Source organism: Salvelinus sp. IW2-2015, unplaced genomic scaffold (genome assembly GCF_002910315.2).
Source record: "Salvelinus sp. IW2-2015 unplaced genomic scaffold, ASM291031v2 Un_scaffold840, whole genome shotgun sequence".
In the NCBI taxonomy this organism is placed as follows: Eukaryota; Metazoa; Chordata; class Actinopteri; order Salmoniformes; family Salmonidae; genus Salvelinus; species Salvelinus sp. IW2-2015.
In genome coordinates this window covers 292,808-300,017 of record NW_019942625.1, presented here as the reverse complement: position 1 = coordinate 300,017, position 7,210 = coordinate 292,808, and the positions used below count along the sequence as shown (strand labels likewise).

The 7,210-nt window shown below is 43.9% G+C and overlaps 1 protein-coding gene across 1 annotated transcript in view; it reads right to left on the bottom strand.

The window, feature by feature from the left end:
* Positions 1-7,210, bottom strand: part of LOC112069001 (AF4/FMR2 family member 2-like) — a 277,578-nt gene that overhangs the window by 157,689 nt on the left and 112,679 nt on the right. The window lies entirely within an intron of this gene.

The window sequence follows — 7,210 nt, the reverse complement described above, 5'->3', positions numbered from 1 at the left end:
CTCACTAAGTGTATAATCTGCTCAACTGTATTGTTAATCAATAGTGGTATGCGACTGTTAACACACTACTCTCTTCTAGCTAATATCTCTCAGTGGTAAACCTTAATTTTTTGAAAACCTCCAATAAAAGCTAAAATCATGAGCCCTTTAAAAAAAAATGTTGTTGTAATAATTGTTTTATTTTGTTTTATTATTGTTTTGTTTTATTTATTTTGGTAGTTCAGCATAGAATGCAGTCACACAGTGATTTTCAGACAAAAGGCAGAKCCACCCCCAAACTCATGACTTGCCTAAAAGGAAACATTCTATTTAATGTGCAACACATGACTGTTATATTCAGGCCAGGCCTTTTATGTGTAAGAACGCACAAAAATTGCACTAAAACATGCATTATGCTAAGATGCACCCTATATAAACAGAAATTATAACAGAAACACATCACTATCTATTTGAAAAGAACTGCAAATTAAGATTAATTTCAGTCATACAATAAAATTGCCAAGCTGTTTTCTGTATAGGGATATAATGAGGCTATTGAAAAGCAACAWAGGGGAAAGATACATGCGTACAGTGTAGCAGCGTTTGGTATCACAGAGGACTGTGGTGATAGTAATAGTACAACACTACGTCAGACTCAGGAAGCATAAGCCGGTGTATTTGCACAACTCAATGTTAACAGCATAAAAGTAAATAAACAAATAATGGTTGATGGTCCGGGGAAGGGATGGTGTAGAGCATGAAGAGACATGCTGCTGTGAGGGGGAATCATCTTCTGGGTGGTTAACCTTTGACCTGTCAACCGAAGAGGATGCTAGCTAGGGCTAAAATTCTCTCTGCATGCCAAGCATCACCCCTGACCACCCTTGTCTCCCATAAAACTCTAATGGCTGTGCGGTTGTTGTTCCAAAAATAATTGCATTTTAGCTCACCCAAATGGATAACTATCCCCAGTTACTGTCATTGGAGTGGTTGCTGAGCAGTGATGGCAGAGGTTGAACATAAGGGCTGAAATGGGGCAGTTTATTAGGACACAGGGGCACAGAGAGAGAGGGAGGGATTCACCAAGTGTTTGGGATATCTAACCGGACAACTGGATGGCTTTCAACGGGTCTTTCAAAGTCCTGGATGTGTCCAAATGTTTGTCTCAAATGAGGAGTGACCCCTGTATCAGGTCAGTCATCATTTCAGGAGCCAGAGATGGAAAAGCCTCAAACAGACCAGGCAGCATAGACCGAACCCTACTGTAACAGCAGTCTGTGTTTGACCAACCAGCAACCAGCCCAAAGCAGTAGTCTGTTTTCCACCGTCAGCATGTCCTCCAAAGGGGAGCCTAAGCACACACAGGTTATTTAAGCCATGCGGTGAGGGCTCAGTATTTTTAGTGAGTGTGATGTTGAAGGGGCACTTGTAGACCTCCCAGACGCTGTCGTTCTCAGTGAGTGCAAAGACAGGGCACAAAGAGCTCTTGTGTAAAGAAGGAATGAGKKCTGGGCTGCTGGGGTTGGAMCAGGGCTGTCCTTCAGTGCACTGACTGCAGTCTGACTGCTCTGGATAGAGACTAACTACAGCTGATGAAAGGAGTAACTTCACTAGGCCGTAGAAGTATAACAATCTCACTTTATCTGGCTATCTACTATAGATTTTATTCACAGATAAGWTACACTGCTGTAAATTTATGTTTTTATACAGTACCAGTCAAAAGGTTGGACACACCTASTCATTCAAGGGTTTTTATTTATTTMTACTATTTTTTACTTTGTAGAATAATAGTGAAGACATCAAAACAACGAAATAACACATATGGAATAATGTAGTAACCAAAAACGTGTTAAACWAATTTATATACATTTTAGATTGATGACAGCTTTGCACACTCTTGGCATTCTCTCAACCAGCTTCATGAGGAATGCTTTTCCAACAGTCTTGAAGGAGTTCCCACATATGCTGAGCTGCTTTTCTTCCACTCTGCGGTCCAACTCATCCCAAACCCAAACCTCATTTGGGTTGAGATCGGGTGATTGTGGAGGCAAGGTCTTCTGATGCAGCACTCCATCACTCTCATTCTTGGTCAAATAGCCCTTATACAGCATGGAGGTGTGTTGGGTCGTTGTCCGGTTGAAAAACAAATGATAGTCCCACGAAGCACAAACCAGATGGGATGGCGTATCGTTGCAGAATTCTGTGGTAGCCATGCTGGTTAAGTGTGCCTTGTTTTCTAAATAAATCACAGACAGTGTCACCAGAAAAGCACCCCCACACCATAACACCTCCTCCTCCATGCTTCACAGTGGGAACCACACATACGAACATTATCCGTTCACCTACTCTCCGTCTCACAAATCTCAAATTTGGACTCATCAGACCAAAGGACAGATTTCCACTGGTCTAATGTCCATTGCTCGTGTTTCTTGGCCAAAACAAGTCTTGTATTCTTATTGGTGTCCTTTAGTAGTGGTTTACRTGCAGCAATTCAACCATGAYGGCCCGATTCACGCAGTCTCCTCTGAACAGTTGATGTTGAGAAGTGTCTGTTACTTGATCTCTGTGAAGCATTTATTTGGTCTGCAATCTYAGGTGCAGTTAACTCTAATGAACTTATCCTCTGCAGCAGAGGTAACTCTGGGTCTTCTTTTCCTGTGGTGGTCCTCATGAGAGCCAGGTACATCCTAGCGCTTGATGGTTTTTGCGACTGCACTTGAAGAAACTTTCAAAGTTCTTGAAATGTTCAGGATTGACTGACTTTAAATTCTTAAAGTAATTATAGACTGTTGTTTCTCTGTGCTTATTTTAGCTGTTCTTGCCATAATATGGACTTTTTCTTTTACCAAAAGACACACAAAAACACAACTGATTGGCTCAAACGTATTAAGAAGGAAAGAAATTCCACAAATGTACGTTTAAGTAGGCACACCTGTTAATGGAAAAGCATTCCAGCTGACTACCTCATGAAGTTGGTTGAGAGAATGCCAAGAGTGTGCAAAGCTGTTGTCACGACTTCCACCGAAGTCGGCTCCCCTCCTTGTTCGGGCGGCGTTCGGCGGTCGACGTCATCGGCCTTCTAGCCATRGCCACTCCATTTTTCATTGTTCCATTTGTTTTGTCTTGTTCCCCCCATGTCTTTGTGTGGGATTGTTTTGCCTAGCTGGTATTTCCCCGGGTACTATGTTTCAAAATCCCTGCTGTAGTGTGTGCAAACCTGGTCAAGAACTACAGCAAACGTATGATCGCTGTAATTGCAAACAAAGGTTTCTGTACCAAATATTAAGTTCTGCTTTTCTGATGTATCAAATACTTATGTCATGCAATAAAATGCAAATTAATTACTTAAAAATCATACAATGTGATTTTCTGGATTTTTTTAGATTCCGTCTCTCACAGTTGAAGTGTACCTATGATAAAAATGACAGACCTCTACATGCTTTGTAAGTTGGAAAACCTGCAAAATCGGCAGTGTATCAAATACTTGTTCTCCCCACTGTATATAAAAACATGACCAGAGGAAAGGGTGCCTCCTACTGGCCTTCCAACACCCCTTCCAGCAGCATCTGGTCTCCCATACAGGGACAAACCTTGCTTAGCTTCAGAAACAAGCCAGCAGTGGGATGCAGAGTGGTATGCTGCTGGCAGGAGATGATTGAGGGTGAACAAGCAAAACTTCAGCTATGTTGAGAGTATTGCTTGGACTTGGGGGTCAATGAATGTTATCGCTGGTATGCAAGGTTTTAATGTCTTGTCTATTTTTCTCTGTTTTCCTCCTTTACAGCTTTAATTGTCTGGAGCCTGGTGTTGTTGTTGCCAATGAGCTTCCACAAAGATGGAACCAGGTTTCAGCTGCTGTACAATGTTGATGTCCTTCCTCCCAGAGATGAAAGCATCCCCCAGACTGGACACAACCCGGCAAACATATATTTTTGAGAAGATCAGGACTTTTGCAATGAAAAGGCCATGYACATTACATGTCCTGCTCCAAAGGGCTCTCAGGCTAGATTCCTTTGTACGTATAATAACATGACCTGAAGCAAAGTTACTCAAAGGCCTAGGTCATTGGCGTTATAAGCCTAGGTCATTGGCGTCTCCTCAGAGGAAGGGGAGGACCATCCTTAGTGAATTTTATACAAATAAAAATAGTGAAACATTTAAAATGTTGAATTATTTAAAATGACCCTTTTTAGATATAACTATACTAAATATATTCATTAAAACACACTGTTTTGCATCAAAAGCAGTCTGTAGGGTAGCACCATGGTGTAGACAGAGGACAGCTAGTTTCCGTCCTCCTCTGGGTACATTGACATCAATACAAAACCTAGGAGGCTTGTGGTTCTCACCCCATTCCATAGACTTACACATTAATTATGACAACTTCCGCAGTAAGCACAACAGGGATACGGTACAGGGATGCACAACAGGGTTATGCTACACGGCTACGATACAGGGATACACTACATGGATACYCTACAACGATATGRTACATGGATACGCTACAGGGATACAGGGATACACTACATGGATACGCTACAACGATATGCTACATGGATACGCTACAAGGATACAGGGATACGCTACAGGGACACGCTACAGGGACACACTACAGGGACACGCTACAGGGATATGCTACAGGGACACGCTACAGGGTTACGCTAGAGGGATGCACTACAGGGATACGCTACAGGGACATGCTACAGGGACATGCTATAGGGTTACACTAGAGGGATGCACTACAGGGATACAAGGATACGCTACAGGGATATGCTACAGGGATACAGGGACACGCTACAGGGACATGCTACAGGGATACACTACAGGGACACGCTACAGGGACATGCTACAGGGATACGCTACAGGGACACGCTACAGGGACATGCTACAGGGATATGCTAGAGGGACACGCTATAGGGTTACGCTAGAGGCTACAGGGATACGCTACAGGGACACGCTAACAAGGGATATAACTAAAGGGCAAAAACGCTACAGGATTATCACTAGAGGACTACAGGGATTAACATCAAAACCAAACCCCGCCCCTAAAACACTAAAACACAATTTTTGGAGGAACTAAGCAAAATAATAAACAGGGACATGCTACAGGGTTAAAACTAAGGGATGCACACTAACAGGGATAACGCTACAAAGGGACATGCTACAAGGGACAAAACGCTACACGGGTTTTACGCTAGACGGGAATGCACTACGGGGAGAGTAACTGATCTACTCAAGAGGAAATAACTAAATTGAAGCACTACACGGGACAGATGCTACAATGGACACGCTAACATTGGGTTTACGCTAGAGGTGACAGGCGGATAGGTGGCTACAGGGACTACGCTACAGAGAACAGGTGCGGACGGGACACGCTATCGGGGTTTACACTAGACCCGGCTACAGGGATATTCGCTAACAGGGCATCTCGCTACGGGACATGCTACGGGCGGTTACGTTCGGTCAGAGGCCTACGGGAATAGCCACTAAGGACAGCTACGTGGACAAGCCTAACGCTATAAGGGTTACGCTAGACGGCTTACAGGGAATATGCTACAGGGACATGCACAGATTACGCTAGCGGCCTACAAGGGATCGCTACAAGGGACAGAGCTACCAAGGACCACCGCTACAGGGAACACGCTCACAGGGATACACTAGCAGGGATCACTACAGGGATACCTGCCTACATGGACAAGAGCTACAGGTTACGCTACAGCGCGATCAAAACAGGGACACCGCTCAGGGACAGCTACAGGGAACAAGCTAACAGGTTACGCTAGAGGGAAATGCACACAGGGACAGCTCAAGGACAAGTAAGCGGTTCAGTATGAGGTAGTGTACAATACAGTGCAACAAGCTACAGGGTTACGCTAGAGGGATACACTACAGGGATATGCTACAGGGACACGGTACAGGGTTAAAATAGGAAGCAGCTCCGTTGAAGTGTGTGTGTGTGTTTATGTGTGTACGTATGTGTTTGTGCGTATATGTGCAGAGAGGATCTGAAAAAGCATTTGAATAGGAGAATACTAAAGAGACAGACTTTGAATGGTGGCAGGCAGCAGTAGTGATGTGCTGGGTCGGGGCACTAGGGCAATAAAACTCTGTACAGGCCAACAGTCTCTCAATGGGAGGCTTTGTTTGCTCTCTAAATCAGTGTCAGATCCCACAGTTCAAACCCAGCGTGCCATCACAACCCTACCACCCCACCACAGCCCTGTTACCCCACCACAGCCCTGCCACTCCAACACAATTCTGCAACCCCACCACAGCTCTGCCATCATGACTTTGCCAAGCAATGGTTCAGGATTAAAGCACATCGGTGGGATCATGGCTTAATGCTAGCCTTTATGATTGAACTGAGATGAGATCTGAGAAACAAAGAGTATAATTAAAAGCGAATTTGACTGAGCTGATTCATACTGTATGACAAGGGGAAAGTAGGTTTTATCCACAGCTAGTTGTTGTTGTAGTGACATCACAGTATAGTAGAGAATTCCAAAGGATCCCAAGGATATCTGTGAATGTGTAGAAGACATTGACACATCTTCCATATAATGTCTGTGGGGGAGTATGCTTTGAGGATGTTAAGTAATACACAGGCAACAGGGATACGCTGCAGGGATACAGGGATACGCTGCAGGGATACAGGGATACGCTGCAGGGATACAGGGATACGCTGCAGGGATACAGGGATACGCTGCAGGGATACAGGGATACGATACAGGGATACAGGGATACGATACAGGGATACGCTGCAGGGATACAGGGATACGCTACAGGGATACGATACAGGGATACGCTACAAGGGTACGCTACAGGGATACGCTACAGGGATACGCTACAGGGACACAGGTATACGATACAGGGATAAGCTACAGGGACACAGGTACACGCTACAGGGATACGCTACAGGGATACAGGGATACGCTACAGCAGGGGTGTCAAAGTCAAATGGACGGAGGGCCAAATAAAAAATTTAGCTACAAGCCGAGGGCCGGACTGTTCGAATGTTCATTGAAAATTTTTTAAATGACGCATATAGTCTAGTGAACCTAATTGAACCTACTGAAAACCTAACAAATATATTCCAATATGATCAGATAAATAAAGCAATATTTTCTTATGGCTCTGTCAGTAATCTTTAATTTTCAACAGACACAAAAGACAAATTTCCTTTATATAAAAATCCCCATAACATGAACATTAAATGAAAGAAACCGGTATT